The sequence below is a fragment of the Oryx dammah genome, unplaced genomic scaffold (genome assembly GCF_014754425.2).
Source record: "Oryx dammah isolate SB20612 unplaced genomic scaffold, SCBI_Odam_1.1 HiC_scaffold_11227, whole genome shotgun sequence".
NCBI classification, from domain to species: domain Eukaryota; kingdom Metazoa; phylum Chordata; class Mammalia; order Artiodactyla; family Bovidae; genus Oryx; species Oryx dammah.
In genome coordinates this window covers 1,067,259-1,087,496 of record NW_024080620.1, presented here as the reverse complement: position 1 = coordinate 1,087,496, position 20,238 = coordinate 1,067,259, and positions in this window count along the sequence as shown.

The following is a 20,238-nucleotide window of genomic DNA, read 5'->3' as shown; positions in this document are numbered from 1 at the left end:
TACAAGCTCTCCATGTCACGTAAAGTTGTCTACTGCCTGGCCTCAGTTTACCTTTCCAGCTCCCTCTCTCTCTACTCTGCCCTCAGCACTTAATGTTCTAATCAAACTGTGCTTTTCACAATTCCTTAAATAGGTCATATATGTTCATATTTGTTGTTCACATTGTTTTTTCTGTATTGAATACTCTACTTTCCATCTTCACCTTAAGGGATAGTCTTATTTATCCCTTAAGGCCTAGCCTATATGGTATTCACTCCAATCTGCTGCTGACAAGTAATTGCTCCTTTTTGTGCCTTACATAGCATGACTTTTGTGCCTTGTCATTAATATTTATTTTATTATTTAATATTTATTAAATATTTTAATATTTAATTTCATATCTTGGTGAACTGTGTGGATGTCTATATCCCTACTAAACTAGATGGTCCATTAGGGTGGAGACTTTGTTCTTAACCACTGTAATGAGAGTTTAGCTCATTGTTTATTGATGAACAACTCCTTGGCTAGAGTGGTAAAGTGAAAAGTGAAAGTGTTAGTCACTCAGCTGTGTCCAACTCTTTTCAACCCTAGGGACTGTAGCTCACCAGGCTTCTCTGTCCATGGAATTCTCCAGGCAAAAGTACTGGAGTGGGTAGCTATTCCCTTCTGCAGAGCAGTAAAAGAGAGGCCTGAAAGATAGGGCACCTTGGGATTAGGTTAGGGAGTCCCTGAAGTCTCTTGCAGGCAGCATATATTTGGGTCTTGAGTTTTTTGGCATCCAGCTGCTCTATGCTTTTTGATTATTGAGTTCAAACCATTTACTTTTAGGGTAATTATTGATATTTACCTGCCTCCTGAGAAATCTGTATGCAGATCAAGAAACAACAGTTAGAACCAGACATGGAAAAATGGACTGATTCCAAATTGGAAAAGGAGTACATCAGGGCTGTATAGTGTCACCTTGCTTGTTTAAGTTATATTCAGAGTACATCATGTGAAATGCCAGGCTGGATGAAGCACAGCTGGAATCAAAATTGCAGGAAGAAATATCAATAACCTCAGATATGCAGATGACACCACCCTTATGGCAGAAGGCGAAGAGGAACTAAAGATCCTCTTGATGAAACTGAAAGAGGAGAGTGGAAAAGCTGGCTTAAAACTCAACATTCAGAAAACTAAGATCATGGCTTCTGGTCCCATCACTTCATGGCAAATAGATGGGGAAATAATGGAAACAGTGGCAGACTTTATTTGGGGGGGCTCAAAAATCACTGCAGAGGTGAAAAAAAATCACTGCAGAAATTAAAAGACCCTTGCTCCTTGGAAGAAAAGTTATGACAAACCTAGACAGAATATTAAAAAGCAGAGACATGACTTTACTGACAAAGGTCCCTATAGTCAAAGCTGTGATTTTTCCAGTAGTCATGTATGGATGTGAGAACTGGACCATAAAGAAAGCTGAGCGCCAAAGAATTGATGTTTTTGAACTGTGGTGTTGGAGAAGACTCTTGAGAGTCCTTTGGACAGCAAGGAGATCCAACCAGTCAATCCTAAAGGAAATCAGAGCTGAATATTCACTGGAAGGATTGATGCTGAAGCTGAAGCTATAATACTTTGGCCACCTGATGCAAAGAACTGACTCATTGGAAAAGACCCTGATGCTGGGAAAGATTGAAGGTGGGAGGAGAAGGGGACAACAGAGGATGACATGGTTGGATGACATCACTGACTTGATGGACATGAGTTTGAACATGTTGTTGATGGTCAGGGAAGCCTGGCGTGGTGCAGTCCATGGGGGTTGCAAAGAGTCAGACACGACTGAGTGACTGAACTGAAGTAAACTGATTGATGTTTAAGGACTCTATAATGATGTCTCACTAATTGCTTTCTGACCATTTGGTATTTCCACTATTTTTTTTCTCCTTCCAACCTTTGTGAATTGGTGATTTTCCATGGTGGTATGTCTAATTTTTCTCTCTTTATGTTGTATAAATCTATTATAGGTTTTTGTGTTATGGTTACCATGTGATTACACGTGCATGCTTGTCTCTTCAGTTATTTCCCACTCTTTGCAACCCTAGGGACTGTAGTCTGCCAGGCTCTTCTGTACATGGGATTCTCCAGGCAAGGATACTGGACTGGGTTGCCATACCCTCCTCCAGGGAACTTTCTCCACCCAGGGATCTAACATGAGTCTCCTGCATTGCAGGCAGATTCTTTACCACTGAGCTGCTGGGGAAGCCCATGGTTACTATGAGACTTACCCAAAACATAGATAAAATAATCTATTTTATCCTGATAGAAACTTAACTTCAATTGCATATAAAAACTTCACTTTTTTGCTTCCTTCCTTTTATGACTTTGATGTCACAATTTATCTCTTTTTATACTGTGTATTTGTTAAGTTACAGTGGCTATAGTTATTTTAAAACTTGTGTTTAACTTTTGTACTATAGTTAAGTGGTTAACATACCCTCATGTTACAGAATTAGTCTTTTTTTGAGTTTTAAAAAAATGTTTATTTATTTATTTTTGGCTGTGCTAGATCTTCGTTGCTACGCAGGCTTCTCTCTAGCTGTGGAGAGCAGGGGCTACTCTCTAGTTGCAGTGCACGAGCGTCTCATTGCAGTGGCTTCTCTTGTTGTGGAGCATGGGCTATAGGGCACATGGGCTACAGTGGTTGCAGCGCATGGGCTCAGTAGTTGCAGTTCCCAGGCTCTGAAGCACAGGCTCAGTAGTTGTGGCCCATGGGCTTAGCTGCTTTGCAGCATGCGGGATCAAACCCATGTCTCCTGCATTGGCAGACGGATTCTTTACTACTAAGCCACGAAGAAGCCCAGAATTAGCCTTCTAAATCTGACTATATATTTATCTTTACCAGTATGCTATGCATTTTCATATGTTTTCATGTCTAATTAGAATCTCTTCATTTCTGCTTGAAGAATTCCTTTCAGCATTTCTTGCAAGGTAGGATAAAGTCTCTCAGAAAGTTTTTGTCTGGAAAAGTCTTTTTTCTCGTTCTTATCTGAAGGATATTCTTGCTGGATAAAGTATTCCTGACTGGCATTTTTTTCTTTTAAAACTTTGACTATATCAGTCCACTTTCTCCTGGCCTATAGGGTTTCTGCTGAGAAATTTACTGATAGCTTAATGGAGGTTCTTTTGGAATTTACAACCTTTATTCCTTTGCTGGTTTTCAGATTATACTTGTCTTTGATTTTTGACAGTTTCATTATAATGTACCTTGGAGAAGGCCTTTTTGCACTGAGATACTGGAGTAATCTATTTGCTTTGTGAACTTGTATGTCTAAGTCTCTCCCCAGGCTTGGGAAATTCTCAACAACTTTTTTTTCTTTAAATAGCCTTTCTGCCCCTTTCTCCCCTCTTCTCCATCTGGAACTTCAATTATTCTAATATTTGTACATGATGTCCCATAGATTATGCAGGCTTTCTTCTCTCTTTTTCATTCGTTTTACTTTGTTCTCCTTTGACTGGATTATTTCAAAGTTTCCATCCTTTAAGATCTTTGATTCATTCTATCTTTAGTCTGTTCTGCTGCAGACACCCTCTATTGCATTTTTCATTACCTTCATTGGCTTCTTCAGCTCTGGACTTTCTGTTTGGTTCTTTTCAATTATTTCTATTTTCACTAAAAGTCTCATTTTGTTCAGGTATTGTTTTTCAGATTTCACTGAATCGTACTTTTTGGTCACTCATTGAGTTTCCTCAAACAGCTACCTTGAATTCTTTATCAGATAAACTGCAAAATTCCATTTCTTTGAATTTGCATGCTGGAGGATTATTGTGATCTTTTGATAATAACGAGTTTCCTTGATTGTTCATGTTCCTGGGTGGGGGGTTGCATTTCTGTTCTTGCCTTTGAGGTGGCAGATACCTCCTCAAAACTTTACTTACTGACTTCTGGTGGCAGGTTTTTTTGTTGGTCCAGCTTATGTGAGCTGCTTTTTCCAGCCGTGTATGGACATACCTGCTTCACTCCTCTTGCTCCCTCTTGTGGCAGAATTCTTAAATTTTATGTCTTTTCTGGTTCTTACAACTCACTAGTTCGCTGTTGACAACCTTCCTTTTGTTTTCCAGAAGGTGACGCTAAAACTCAAGTTTGTGGGTTCTCTCTTGCCCACAGACCCTGGCCAGTTTTCTGAAGGGACTCCCTGTTCAGATGAGCTTGCTTTCTCTACTGCACTGAGGAACAGGCACCAGGAGTCAGCTGCAGAGTGTGAGGAAGTGCTGGTTTAGCTCTCAGGGCCTTGAGGGTGCCCATGGGCCAGGTTGGGTTATCCTTGGATGAGGTTTTTCTAGCATCTCACAAGTAAGCTTCCTGCTGGAGTCCTGATAGTAGTCAGCAGGAATCTCACTCCCTTAATTAGTCCTTTGATATTGCCTTCTGCCTCCTTCTTGATCTTCTCTCTCCCTCAAGTCATGGGGGTCCAACCTCAATGATCTGGGTGCCACAGGACAGTAACCGGCTTTTCCAGCAGTGTTCCACATAGCTGAGGTAGCCAGGCACTCACCTACCATTCTCCCATTTCCTCCATGGGGTAGGTCACCACTGGCTAGTTCAGCTTCACAGCTGTGCTGCTTTGGAGGCCAGGCAAAGCTCTTTTTCTCTGTGATACATCAAAACATATTCTTTTTTGTTCAAATGAAGAGCTGTAATCTCTCTTTGGGAAAGCTGGACTTTTATTAAGTCTATCTTGGTGTTCCTCTACCAGAATCATGACGGACTATGGCTACTTCATAAGCTCCTGTTCCACTGCTGGCACCAAGGTATGTCTGCCTATTACCCAATGCACAGACTCCTCCTCAGCCCCTTGAAGTATTGTGTTGAATCCCACAGAGGTACTTTTGTTCATAGATAGATGCCTAATTAAATTGTTTAAAAGGAAGGGGACAAAAGTGTGTTGTCTTACGATGCTGACATCATTCTCTTGCTTCTGTCTACTATGAATTGGAAGGGAACTTATAGTCCACCTAATTAAACTTCTCTGGTTTAAACATAAGGAAACTGAAACATAGTAACTTGAAACAGTTTGGTGTACATGCAAGTGAAAGTGAAGTTGCTCAGTTCAGTTCAGTTCAGTCCCTGAGTCGTGTCCGACTCTTTTCGACCCCATGAATCATGGCACGCCAGGCCTCCCTGTCCATCACCAACTCCCGGAGTTCACTCAGACTCACGTCCATCGAGTCAGTGATGCCATCCAGCCATCTCATCCTCTGTCGTCCCCTTCTCCTCCTGCCCCCAGTCCGTCTCAGCATCAGAGTCTTTTCCAAAGAGTCAACTCTTCACATGAGGTGGCCAAAGTACTGGAGTTTCAGCTTTAGCATCATTCCTTCCAAAGAACACCCAGGACTGATCTCCTTTAGAATGGACTGGTTGGATCTCCTTGCAGTCCAAGGGACTCTCAAGAGTATTCTCCAGCACCACAGTTCAAAAGCATCAATTCTTCGGCGCTCAGCCCTCTTCACAGTCCAACTCTCACATTCATACTTGACTTCTGGAAAAACCATAGCCTTGACTAGATGGACCTTAGTCGGCAAAGTAATGTCTCTGCTTTTGAGTATGCTCTCTAGGTTCGTCATAACTTTTCTTCCAAGGAGTAAGCATCTTTTAATTTCATGGCTGCAGTCACCATCTGCAATGATTTTGGAGACCCCCAAAAATAAAGTCTGACATTGTTTCCACTATTTCCCCATCTATTTGCCATGAAGTGATGGGACTGGATGCCATGATCTTAGTTTTCTGAATATCGAGCTTTAAGCCAACTTTTTCACTCTCCACTTTCACTTTCATCAAGAGGCTTTTTAGCTCCTCTTCACTTTCTGCCATAAGGGTGGTGTCATCTGCATATCTAAGGTGATATTTCTCCCGGCAATCTTGATTCCAGCTTATGCTTCTTCCAGCCCAGCGTTTCTCATGATGTACTCTGCATATAAGTTAAATAAGGAGGGTGACAATATACAGCCTTGATGTACTCCTTTTCCTATTTGGAACCAGTCTGTTGTCCCATGTCCAGTTCTAACTTCTGGTCTAACTTCCTGACCTGCATATAGGTTTCTCAAGAGGCAGGTATGGGGTCTGGTATTCCCATCTCTTTCAGAATTTTCCACAGTTTATTGTGATCCACACAGTCAAAAGCTTTCGCATAGTCAATAAAGCAGAAATAGATGTTTTTCTGGAACTCTCTTGCTTTTTTCATGATCCAGCGGATGTTGGCAATTTGATCTCTGGTTCCTCTGCCTTTTCTAAAAGCAGCTTGAACATCTGGAAGTTCACAGTTCACGTACTGTTGAAGCCTGGCTTGCAGAATTTTGAGCATTACCTTACTAGCGTGTGAGATGAGTGCAATTGTGCGGTAGTTTGAGCATTCTTTGGCAATGGCTTTCTTTGGGATTGGAATGAAAACTCAGCCATGTCCAGTTCTTTTCCACTCGGTGGACTGTAACTAGTTAGGCTCCTCTGTCCATGGGATTCTCCAGGCAAGAACACTGGAGTGGGTTGCCATTTCCTTCTCCAGGGAATCTTCCTGACGCAGGGATCAAACTCAGGTCTCCTGCATTGCAGGCAAATTCTTTACTGTCTGAGTCACCAGGAAATCCCAAGTAAGCAGTTTAAAAAAAAAATAGTCTACAAGAGATTCCTTCCATTGCTACCTAAACCAAAGTTTCCCAAGTTTAATACAAAATTTTTACACATTTCAGTGTGTGAGACAAAATTGATGGCATTCTGGAACCTATGAGGAGCAATACCCTGATGGCCAAAGTCAAAACTCTAAAATATGAAGGAATTCCTTTGCAGTCCAGTGACTGGGACTCTGAGCTTTTATTGCCAATGGTGTGGGATCCCCTGATTGGGGATCTAAGGCCCCACAGGCTGTGAGACAAAAAAAAAAAAGAGGTTCCCCTTCAATTCAGGCCCTCATTGCTTTATATCTGATTTTATAAAAACCTTCCTTCCTAGCTTGTTTCCTTGCTTTCATAGTTTCCTCTCTATAAATTCATCTCATAGATCTCTAAGATCATGTGCCACCTCCCTAACCTAAAATGAATGTCTCATTTCATCAGTCACTTAATTTAAAACTCCTGACTATCCTTCACTGGTTTCCAGAATAGAACAATGATTAAAGGATAAGAGACAGGTCTAGATTCAAATCATGGCTCTTCCCTGTCATTTTCTTTGATATTGCAAGCTGTGTTTCAAGTAACTCACTTAAACACTATGATCTTTGATTTATACAACTGATGAATGGGGATGAGAGTTTAAGATTTAGATACTAGAGTTCAGTTAAATTTAAAAATCTCCCTTCCACATAGCTTAATTACTTGAATAGTTAATGAAAAGAGCAACTTTTTAAAGCAGCAAAAACATATCAACAGCCATCAAACAAGGGGAAAAGTCATGTCATAACCTTCAAAAATTGGGGACTATCAAAGAAAAATACACAAGTTTCCAAAAATGTACAGAACAAAGCTCAGAGCAGTATGGCAAGCCTTTTAACATCAACCTCCAAACTATGTAGGGAAGATAAATGAACAAGATCCTGAAAACTTTAAACCACCCTCCCAACCTGCCTTGAAACCTGGGAAAGAGAGATTCAGATGAGATATGAAGACAAAGAACTTTGCAAAGGTGCCAAAGTTTTACCCTAACTACCTTTTTGTCCTGCCAGAAAAGGGAACCTTTTGACTCTCTTTCAGCTGGGGGAAAATGGAGAGGATAGCAGAGCAATCATAAACAGCCAGAGTTGATTATTTCCAACAATAAATGGGGATTTAGCAGAAACGAAGAAAAAAAAAAAAGGAATAATTAGGACAAGAGTCTCTGAGGGAGGCAAAGTAGAGAAGAGGCATTCTTAATGCCTGAAGGGAAGTAACCTACACATGTGTTATTGATACAGGACAAAACTCTCCTTTTCGACTCATGTTTTCCTCGGAGGAAGACAGAGTGGAGGTTGGGAAGAAGAGAAATTGCTGATTGGAAGAAATGGGTGTTTGTGGAAAGGAAAAATTGATAGCATTGAAGTAGACTCCAGTAAAAAAAAAAAAACTAAACTAAACAAAACAAAATTTTAGATTAACTTTACTAAAGGAAACAAAGAAGTCAGGGCTCCAAGATGACCAGAAAGAATAATCCAAAACCCATTGATATTCTTAGTGTGATAGAAATAAACCCCAGAGGCGGACAGAGTTTAGCATAGGAAACATTTTACGAAATCTCAGGAGGGCAGAGTGCAGGTATCCCAGCAAAGGCTGTACACAGCCACAGCTGAGCTCTTCCCTCCCCTCTGAACCTAAGGTAATAGCTGCTGCTGTTGCTAAGTCGCTTCAGTCGTGTCCGACTCTGTGCGACCCCATAGACGGCAGCCCACCAGGTTCCCCCGTCCCTGGGATTCTCCAGGCAAGAACACTGGAGTGGGTTGCCATTTCCTTCTCCAAAGCATGAAAGTGCAAAGTGAAAGTGAAGTCACTCAGTCGTGTCCAACCCTCAGCGACCCCATGGACTGCAGCCTTCCAGGCTCCTCCGTCGATGGGATTTGCCAGGCAAGAGTACTGGAGTGGGTTGCCATTGCCTTCTACGAAGGTAATAGCTAAACAAGTGGAATTCATCCGCACTATAGCAAAGCAAATAGAAGCTGTTCATATGCCATATAAAAAATATGAAAAGAAAGGACACAATAACTTTGCAAACACATATTGGCAAAAATAAATAAATATGAGAAAGGAGAACACAGATGAAGAAAGCATTCTGGAAGTTAGCAGAGCCCCAAAAAGAAAATATTCTTCCTCATACAGACATTAATGAGAACATAAAATTAATTTTAAAAGTAAGGTGTAAAGCAGTATTAAAGATTAAAAGGGAGAATGCAAATCTCAGAAAAACTGAGAACCATGTAATACTGTATTAGCACTAAAAAAGCTAGAAATCACAGAGATAGCTCTATTGAGTGTAATTTCAAACTCCAAACCCATTCTAATTTAAATTTCTTCTAGCCACTAAGCCACAGTGAAGAATCCACCCACCAAACAGGAGATGCAGGTTCAATCCCTAGGTCAGGAAGATTCCTTGAAGAAGGAAATGGCAACCCACTCCAGTATTCTTCCCTGGGAAATCTCGTGGACAGAGGAGCCTGGCAGGCTACAGTCTATGGAGCTGCAAGAGTCAGATACTCAGCGACTAAACAACAACATCCTCTAACCCATGTGGAATAGCAGGTCAAAATTAGCTTGTCTTCTTTTCTGGCTCCATCTCATCAATTTTCTAGTCGCTGTTTCTAATATCTGGTGGGTGGGAGGGTAAGTAATGGGTGTGTGTATGTGTGTGTGTGTGTGTGTGTTCGTTGCTCAGCGGTGTCCAACACTGGGACCCCGTGGACTGTAGCCCGCCAGACTCCTCTGTCCATGGAGTTCTCCAGGCAAGAATACTGGAGTCGGTAGCCGTTTCATTCTCCAGGGGATCTTCCCGACCCAAAGATCAAACCAGGGTCTCCTTCATTTGAAACAGATTCTTTCCTGTCTGAGTTACTAGGGAAGCCCCACTGGGGTCATGGGGCACAGTTTTTGTGGAGGTACAGTTGTAATCTACCGACAGGACCCTCTAGGTGGCAGTAGTCAATTGCTTACTATGGGGTACTTCTGTCAGTTCTTTATAAATTCCATGGTTACCTGGTCTGCCCTTCTTTCTCTCTGGCTCCTGGATTTCTGGAACCTATTCTCCGTTCCTGCTCCTTAGGTAGCACACATGGTTCGTATCATTTCCACAGAGTCCTTACCAAACCTCAAAAACATACACCTTTATCCCGCTATGGGAGGAAGCACAGTCCAGTCTCAACGTAACCACCTGTGTGTTCAGCTACCAGGTGGGGCCATTCTAGCCACAGCATCCCACCTTTAGAATAATCATTGATAAGACCCTTACATTCCTAGAGATGTGCATAAAACTCACCAAGTAGACTCCTAAAAAAAAAAATTCTCCTTGACTTGAAAAGAGGAGGCATCTATCATATTCTGTACCTTTTAGTAGCATATTAGCAGTAGCAATCATACAGGGGAGTTTGTCAGGTCTAAGTTTGAGAATAGGTAAAAAGACAGCTTGGCCTCCGTTCAAGTTTTCTTTCTTTTTTGTTATTCAAAGTTTCTTTTACTTCTGTTTACTCCCAAAGCAGTAAATACATTGCTGTTGATAAAAACAAAATAAAAAAGAGGTCAGAGAATGCAGCTACCTTGCTTTAAATACATTCCACAGAAGTTCATTCAAAGTTCATTGGAACTGGCAGCCTGCCAGTTTTCCAGGTTGGAAAAGAATGTGGACCTCATAACAGCCAGATCAACATCCAGAAACAACTTAGAACACCAGTGTGCAGGGTACTAAGTCGCTTCAGTCATGTCTGACTCCGTCTGACCCCACAGATTAGCTTGCCAGACTCCTCGGTCCATGGGTTCTCCAGGCAAGAATACTGGAGTGGGTTGCCATGCCCTCCTCTAAGGGATCGTCCTGACCCAGGGAATGAACCAGCATCTCTTATGTCTCCTATTTTGGCAGGTGGGTTCTTTACCACTAGTGCTACCTCGGAAGCCCAACAGAAGGCAATAATTCTGTTATGCCGAGAGCCACATTCTCCAAGGCTGAAATTCTTGTCATACTGGCACCTAGCAAATGCCTCTTCTCTGAGCAAGTTCTGAGTGCTTAGAAGTTTCTATTTGTGTCTGTTTATAGCATATTGAAAAGCAGAGACATTACTTTGCCAACTAAGGTCCATCTAGTCAAGGCTATGGTTTTTCCAGTGGTCATGTATAGATGTGAGAGTTGGACTGTGAAGAAAGCTGAGCGCCGAAGAATTGATGCTTTTGAACTGTGGTGTTGGAGAAGACTCTTGAGAGTCCCTTGGACTGCAAGGAGATCCAACCAGTCCATTCTGAAGGAGATCAACCCTGGGATTTCTTTGGAAGGAATGATGCTAAAGCTGAAACTCCAGTACTTTGGCCCCTCATGCGAAGAGTTGACTCACTGGAAAAGACTCTGATGCTGGGAGGGATTAGGGGCAGGAGGAGAAGGGGACAACAGAGGATGAGATGGCTGGATGGCATCACCGACTCGATGGATGTGAGTCTGAGTGAACTCCGGGAGTTGGTGATAGACAGGGAGGCCTGGCGTGCTGCTATTCATGGGGTCGAAAAGAGTCGGACACGACTGAGCAACTGAGCTGAGCTGAGCTGAGCTGAGGGGATTTCTACCATAGAGGAATACATTCTTCTCCTTCCCCTTCCAGACGGAGTAGAAGGTGAGTGAAATGCAAAATACTCTGTCATCTCTTCTCCAAAGAAACCTCTTTCTCTTCAACCTCAGCTTTGTGTATAGACTGAAACTCAGTGAACAGCCAAAACTGGCAGATCTAGGGCCTTCCTGGTGGCTCAGTGGAGCAGATGCAGGAGAGACACAGATTTGATCCCTGGTCAGCGAGGATCCCACGTGCCTCGAAGCAACTAAGCCATGGGCCACAACTATTGAGCCTGTGTTCTAGAGACCAGGAACCACAACTACTGGGCCCTTGTGCCTCAACTATGAGGCCCACACACCCGACAGTCCAAGGGAAATCACCGCAATGAGAATTCCGTGCACAGCAAGAGACAGAAGTCCTGGCTTGTCACAAAGTAATAAAAAAACAATAAAGCAAAGCAAAGCGCAAAGTTTAATGACATATTTATATTGCAATCAGTTAAGACTACTGTCCATCACTTTCTTTATTTTTTTAAATTGTATTTATTTTTTTATTAGCCGCACTGGGTTTTTATTTCTGCATGGTCTTTATTGGTGCTTCCCTACCAACTGAGCTACTTAAAAAAAAAAAAGTAATGGACAGTAGTCTGAGCTGATTTCAGTGTAAATATTTGTCTTTTAAAAAGCTGACAGAACTAGTTTAGGACCATATACTTAGAATGTTCTACATGAATGGTCTGGTACCTATCTTTAAAATTAGAAGCATATATCATTTTGTTGTCAGCTTTAGAGGCCTCCAATAGAGCATCTTGTTGTTTTTCTACCATACTGTGTTATGTGTCGACATTATCCTGACTTATGTTATTATTGATAGGGTATTTGTGATTTCTTTCAGGCAGAGACTGTATCACCCATTCTTACTTTCTCCACAATGCCTAGGATGGCACCTTGCTCACTGAAAACAGTTTATAAATGCTTGAGAAACTGAATTTAATTTTAAGAAAGGACCAATTTTTTCCCCTTTCTCCTTTTACCCGTGAACATACTACCCACCTTTCAGTGATGGAATAAGACTACCTTTTCCATGAAGTGTTTCAGCTTCATTTCAACCCCATTAATTTCTCCTTGTCTCTGAACTCCTCTAAAACTGTTAATATGATGTTTTGTATCATCCTCCAAATTTTTATTTATCTTAATTCTTCAGGGAGACCTTAAGTTCCTCAAATGAGTCATCTTACACTTATTTCTTTAGAGAAGGCCTTCACTAACGTTTAATAAACCCTCAAATAAACACCATGTTAAATCAGATATGTATCTCATCTACATATATTTGAGAAAAGACCACTCCTTTTTTGGCTTGTGTTTTATATTGCCCTGATCTAATGAAATTCAGACAAGTATCACCATCAGAAGATGTTAGAGCAAGAGGGGACTTCAGCAATTAGCAGTTCTGCACAGTTTACCCCATTTTCATGTAGCATTACATTACAAAGCCTGCCTCCCTTCACCCTCTGCTGGCCATTCTAGTAACTGCACCTTCTTGCACCTCATTTCAGAAGGACTGTTTCTCCAAGTTCCTGAATTGTCTAAAGTCAATTTTTTTATTCTACAAAATATAATACCGTTTGTTTATGCTCCAGAAAAATTGAAACTCTACCATTCATAGGTAATATTCATTTAGGCATTTGGGTTCTGGAGCCAGATTTCCTGTGTCCATAAGCCAGATCTTCCATTTCATGGCTTGGGTTTAACATCCTAACATCTCTGGTCCCAGTTTCCTGATCTGACAAAATGAGAATAATAATAATAATGACTTTCTTAAGATTGGAGGCTCAGTGAATTAATGCTGGCATAATACTTGGGATAGTACCTGGGAAAAAGCAAGTTCTCAGTATTCTTATTGTTTGGTGGTGGTGGTAGTTATGTTCAATAACCTTCATGCCAAAGACAAAAGTTTTTTATTTGTTTGTTCTAGAATACCAAGCTCCTAAAAAAAGGTATTTTTCTAGGATACCTTTTAGGATACACTTCTCTATCTTTAGATTCCCAGCACTGTGCACTGTGCTTGGGACATAGTAATTGCTCAGCAAAGTTTTGTTAAATGCAATGTATGAATAAGTGATTATTAAGAATATAGTCTTTGGACTCAGACTGCTGCTGCCGCTGCTGCTAAGTCGCTTCAGTCGTGTCCGACTCTGCGACCCCATAGACGGCAGCCCACCAGGGTCCCCCGTCCCTGGGATTCTCCAGGCAAGAACTCAGACTACTTGAGTTCAAATTCTAGTTCTGCCAGTTGAGACTTAACTTTCTATACTATTATCACATACATAAAATGATAATGATTACAGCTCCTTCTTCATGAGACTGTTGAATTAAATTATTGTATTCATGGAAAACACATTAAAATCTGATGCACTGTTAATTATTCATAAATGTTCAATGATACTATTTGTAAAGATTTCCCAAAGTAATGTGCACAAAAAATGTCACCTGACATTTCGGTAAACAAAGAATGTTGCAGTCGAAAAGCCATCAGCCTCTGGAGTCACCTGGTGCACGCTGAGGGGATTCAGGGTGGGGAAAAAACAGGATATTGGTCCTAGACAGTTAAGGTGCATATCAAAGGAATAATTTCAATGAGCCCATACTGTAGAAAAGCACAAAATTCATTAACTTGAGACATCTGGGTTATAACTGGGTTATAACTAGCAGTAATCTTTTGATGTTCAACTACCTGTTGTTTTTTGTTTTTCTGCAAAAACTTCTATCTATCCTGCCTCCTTCTTTACTTCTTTGAAACAGTTCCTTAGAGTTGAGAGGCTGTTTGGAGGCTATAACCTTCAGTAATGCCCTGAAGAAAACATAATTTTCAAAATTTAGGTTGTGTGTGTTTTTTAGTCAACAGTTTTGTTCATTAAGCAGATGTGTAAGAGCATTGACAGAACTGAGTCTGAATTCTGACTCATTAGAAATAGAGTCTCGAACACATTTGTTGTATAGTAAATGTCGTAGAAATTAACGTTAACAAATGTGAAACTGAGCAGGCCCTCCTGGGTACAAAAGGTTTTCCTTGTCCTCTGTTTCTTATTTGTAGAAAAAGACTGCAAACTCCTAGACCTTTCCTGAGTTCTAGAAGGTAGATTCAGACAGTTACTAGTCAGGAAAGAAAGGGAATGCAGAAGCAAAGAAAAAGTAGTCAAGAAATAATTGTTCTTCAGTCACTACTTTGGGTACAACTCTTTGTCATCCCATGGACTCTACCCCATCAGGCTCCTCTGTCCATAGGATTTCCCAAGCAAGCATACTGAAGTGGGTTGCTGTTACCTTCTTCAGGGAATCTTTCTGACCCAGGGATCAAACCTGTCTCCTGTTTGGTAGGTGAATTTTTACCACTGAGCCACCTGGGAAGCCCCAAGAAAGAATAGTACAGCAGTAAAGTGGAGTCCTTGCTACTCCTGAAGTGAAATACATGACAGTGTATCTTTGAGTTCTTCTATAGGAATTGAGGGGTTTCCCTGGTGGATGAACAGTGAAGAATCTGCCTGCCAATGCAGAAGATTTGTGTTTGATCCCTGGGTCAGGAAGATCCCCTGGAGAAGGAAATGCAACCCACTCCAGTATTCTTGCCTGGGAAACCCCATGGGCAGAGGAGCCTAGTGGGCTACAGTTCATGGGCTCACAAAAGAATTGGATACGACTTAGCAACTCAAAGCACAACATAGGAACTAAGGCCCCTATCCAGGTGGAGTTTCATGACTTCAGACTGAGAACAAGATTCCTGGAACATCACTGTTATCTCACCACTAATCAACCCTCTGGGAGCTCAGGTGTTTTGAGCATAAGTTGTCTGTACTTGCTGGGACCTTCAATAAACACTGTACTTTCCTTCACTACAATCCTGTGTCAGTAAGTTGGCATTGTTGGTTGGCAGGTGAGCAGACCAAAGTTTGGTTTCATAACAGATGCTTTGATGATTTATGAGTAGAAAAGATCAATGTGGGCTGCAGCAATAATATTTCCTGAAAGAAACTATAGGGGAGCAGAATTTGCCACCCTGAAATACATGTCCTTGGCATATTAATTGATTCAAGCTGGTTATTTTCTGAATAACAGCAGACAGGGGAAGCGACCTGAAAACCAAGCAGGAGTTGCCTTTTTGCAAGGAATATTTGTAAGGAAAATCTCCTTTTGTAAGGAGATTCTGTAAGGTGTCTCCCTCTCAGAATCCACCTGCAATGCAGGAGACCCTAGTTCAATTCCTGGGTCTGGAAGATCCACTGGAGAAGGGATAGACTACCCATTCCAGTATTCTTGGGCTTTCCTTGTGGCTCAGCTGGTAAAGAATCTGCCTGCAATGCAGGAGACCTGGGGTCGATCCCTGGGTTGGGACGATCCCCTGGGGAAGGGAAAGGCTACCCACTCCAGTATTCTGGCCTGGAGAATTCCATGGATACAGTCCATGGGATTGCAAAGAGTTGGACACGACTGAGAGACTTTCACTTTTACTTTTCACTCCCTTTCAGTGGCTTCCCTGCTGACACAGTGGTAAAGAATCCAGTTGCCAATACAGGAGGCACGGGTTCCATCCCTGAGCTGGGAAGATTCCATAGAGAAGGAAATGGTGACCCACTCCAATATTCTTGCCTGGGAAATCCCACAAACAGAAGAACCTGGCAGGCTGCAGTCCATGGGGTGGCAAAAGATCCGGACATGACTTAGCAACTAAAAAACAATAACAATAACTTCCTCTCAACACCTGGGAGAGGAGGATGACCAAATCTCTAGAAATTTTTATCAGTGGAGAAGGCAAGGATGTAAACCCTCATCACAGTCATCCACGTTGACTGTGCTTTTCCTGGTAATCTCCTATAACTAACACTCCTCTCACTCAGCATCCTCTTTTGTCTTGAACTGAGGGTGTTGTTTAAGGTGAGGATGAGGTAGAGATTACTAGGCAGTCAGTGTAGAACTCTGAGACCTCAGTCTTGTTTTGAGTAAACATCCCACTCCATTGTCCTTAATTCCTGGAATGTGTCTTTGGTCTGATGGATTATTGGCACTGATGGATCCAGGGAAGGGCAGTAATTAAATTCTGTTCCATATGGTTGAGGGAAAAACAAGTGGTGATGATTAATCTTAAGCCCATACATCTGGTCCATGGTAAAATGGCCAGAGGGCATGAAAAAGTGGGGAGACAATCCAAGGATTAAGGTAGCTTTAGGTGAGTGATCACACCATTGTGATTAACTGGGTCGTGAAGATCTTTTTTGTATGGCTCTTCTGTGTATTCTTGATGCTTTGTTTGTAGTGATGCTTTCTAAGGCCCACTTGACTTCACTTTCCAAGATGTCTGGCTCTAGATTAGTGATCACATCATCATGATTATCTGGGTCATGAAGATCTTTTTTGTACAGTTCTTCTGTGTATTCTTGCCACCTCTTCTCAATATCTTCTGCTTCTGTTAGGTCCATACCATTTCTGTCCTTTATCGAGCCCATCTTTGCATGAAATGTTCCCTTGGTATCTCTAATTTTCTGGAAGAGATCTCTAGTCTTTCCCATTCTGTTGTTTTCCTCTATTTCTTTGCATTGATTGCTGAGGAAGGCTTTCTTATCTCTCCTTGCTATTCTTTGGACCTCTGCATTCAAATGGGTATATCTTTCCTTTTCTCCTTTGCTTTTCACTTCTCTTCTTTTCACAGCTATTTGTAAGGCCTCCCCAGACAGCCATTTTGCTTTTTTGCATTTCTTTTCCATGGGGATGGTCTTGATCCCTGTCTCCTGTACAATGTCATGAACCTCCGTCCATAGTTCATCAGGCACTCTGTCTATCAGATCTAGACCCTTAAATCTATTTCTCACTTCCACTGTATAATCATAAGGGATTTGATTTAGGTCATACCTGAATGGTCTAGTGGTTTTCCCTACTTTCTTCAATTTAAGTCTGAATTTGGCAATAAGGAGTTCATGATCTGAGCCACAGTCTGCACCTGGTCTTGTTTTTGCTGACTGTATAGAGCTTCTCCATCTTTGGCTGCAAAGAATATAATCAATCTGATTTTGGTGTTGACCATCTGGTGATGTCCATGTGTAGAGTCTTCTCTTGTGTTGTTGGAAGAGGGTGTTTGCTATCACCAGTGCGTTCTCTTGGCAAAACTCTATTAGCCTTTGCCTTGCTTCATTCTGTAATCCAAGGCCAAATTTGCCTGTTACTCCAGATGTTTCTTGACTTTCTACTTTTGCATTCCAGTCCCCTATAATGAAAAGGACATATTTTTTGGTTGTTAGTTCTACAAGGTCTTGTAGGTCTTCATAGAACCGTTTAATTTCCACTTCTCCAGTGTTACTGGTTGGGGCATAGACTTGGATTACCGTGATATTGAATGGTTTGCCTTGGAAATGAACAGAGATCATTCTGTTGTTTTTGAGATTGCATCCAGGTACTGCATTTTGGACTCTTTTGTTGACTATGATGGCTACTCCATTTCTTCTAAGGGATTCCTACCCGCAATAGTAGACATAATGGTCATCTGAGTTAAATTCACCCATTCCAGTCCATTTTAGTTCACTTATTCCTAGAATGTCAACAGTCACTCTTGCCATCTCCTGTTTGACCACTTCCATTTTGCCTTGACTCATGGACCTGACATTCCAGGTCCCTATGAAATATTGCTCTTTACAGCATTGGACCTTGCTTCTATCACCAGTCACATCCACAACTGGGTGTCATTTTTGCTTTGTCTCCATCCCTTCATTCTTTCTGAAGTTATTTCTCCACTATCTTCAGTAGCATATTGGGCATCTACCGACCTGGGGAGATCCTCTTTCAGTGTCCTATCTTTTTGCCTTTTCATACGGTTCATGGGGTTCTCAAGGCAAGAATACTGAATGGTTTGCCATTCCCTTCTCCAGTGGACCACATTCTGTTAGACCTCTCCAGCATTACCCATCCATCTTGGGTGGCCCCACATGGCCTAGTTCACGGAGTTAGACAAGTCTGTGGTCCATGTGATCAGATTGGCTAGCTGTCTGTGATTGTGGTTTCAGTCTGTCCGCCCTCAGATGCTCACTCTCAGTACCGTCTTACTTGGGTTTCTCTTACCTTGGATGTGGGGTATCTCTTCACAGCTGCTCCAGCAAAGCGCAGCCACTGCTCCTTACCTTGGACGTTATCATATGACCTTGAGTTATCATGAAGTGAAGTGAGGTGAAGTGAAGTCGCTCAGTTGTGTCCAACTCTTTGCGACCCCATGGACTATAGCCTGTCAGGCTCCTTCGTCCATGGGATATTCCAGGCAACAATACTGGAGTGGGTTGCCATTTCCTTTTCCAGGGATCTTCGCCACCCAGGGATCGAACGCTTTTACTGTCTGAGCCACCAACAATTCCACTCCTAGGTATATACACATACATCCATATGTGTACATACATGTACAAATATGAAGCAGCATTATTCCTAATAGCCAAAAAGTGAAAAGCACACAAATGTCTATCAACTGATGAATGCATGAGTAAAATGTGGTATACATCAATGCAATAGAATATTATTCAGCCATAAAGAGGAATGAATGTATCAGTAGACACATTTAACATGGATAACCTTGAAAACATGATGTTAAGTGAAAAGAAACCAGTCACAAAAGACCACATATTTTATGATTCCATGTATATGAAATGTACAGATTTGGAAAATCTAGGGAAACAGAAAGTAGAGAGAAGGGAGGGAGAAGGTGGGAATGTGGAATGACTGCTAACAGGTATGGAGTTTCTTTTAGGGATGATGAAATGCTCTAACATTAGATAGTTGTGATGGTCATATAATCCTGTGAGTAGACTAAATACCATTACATTACATGGTCTTTAGTGCATTTTTAAAGTGTGAATTTTACAGTCTGTGAATTATATCTCAGTGACTCTTGAGAGTCCCTTGGACTGCTAGGAGATCCAACCAGTCCATTCTGAAGGAGATCAGCCCTGGGATTTCTTTGGAAGGAATGATGCTAAAGCTGAAACTCCAGTACTTTGGCCACCTCATTCGAAGAGTTGACTCACTGGAAAAGACTCTGATGCTGGGAGGGATTGGGGGCAGGAGGAGAAGGGGGCGACAGAGGATGAGATGGCTGGACGGCATCACTGACTTGATGGACGTGAGTCTGAGTGAACTCCAGGAGCTTGTGATGGACAGGGAGGCCTGGCAAAGAGTCGGACACGACTGAACGACTGAACTGAACTGAACTGAGGTTATAAAGAAAAACAAGAGAGAGGGGATGGAAGAGAGGCAGGTACTGTAGATAAGAGGAGAGGAAAGAAAATGAAAACACTGAGAAAAGCAAGAGCTGCTATTGGGAGTTTTCTCCACAATAAGGAATAAAGGAAGGGATAGAGAGACATTTAGATGTGATTTCAGAATGGAAGATAATAAATCAATAGAAGAGAAAGGGATTTAACAGATCATAACCATGGATTATAAAGAATGTCTACAATTTCCTTGGCGATGTAAGTAAAAGAGTACAATTCCTCTTATTTAATACTTTCATTTTTATACTATGCGCACATAACTCTGTAGAGACTGGGCTATGTGCAGCCTAACCCTTTATTAACATTATAAAAGAGGTCTGTACAACGCTGGTATATTTAAAATGGATAACAAACACAAATAGCACTTAGACCTTTGCTCAATGTTATATGGCAGCCTGGATGGGAGTGGGGTTTGGGGTAGAATGGATACATGTATATGTATGGTTGAATCCCTTTGCTGTTCACTTGAAACTATCACAACATTGTTAATCGGTTATACCCCAATACAAAGTTAAAAGTTCAAAAAAAAAAAAAAAAAAGGTTTGTACAAAGAGCATACAGGAGAAATTATTTTATTTGACAGATAGCTCTGGGAATTTCACCAAACGTGACATTTGAGCTGCCTTTCCTTAGGACAAATAAAAATCAGATGGAGATCCAAGAGGCAGGGTATTATGTACAGAGGGATTAGTTCATGCAAAAACATGTTAGAGAAGTACGAGAAATAGG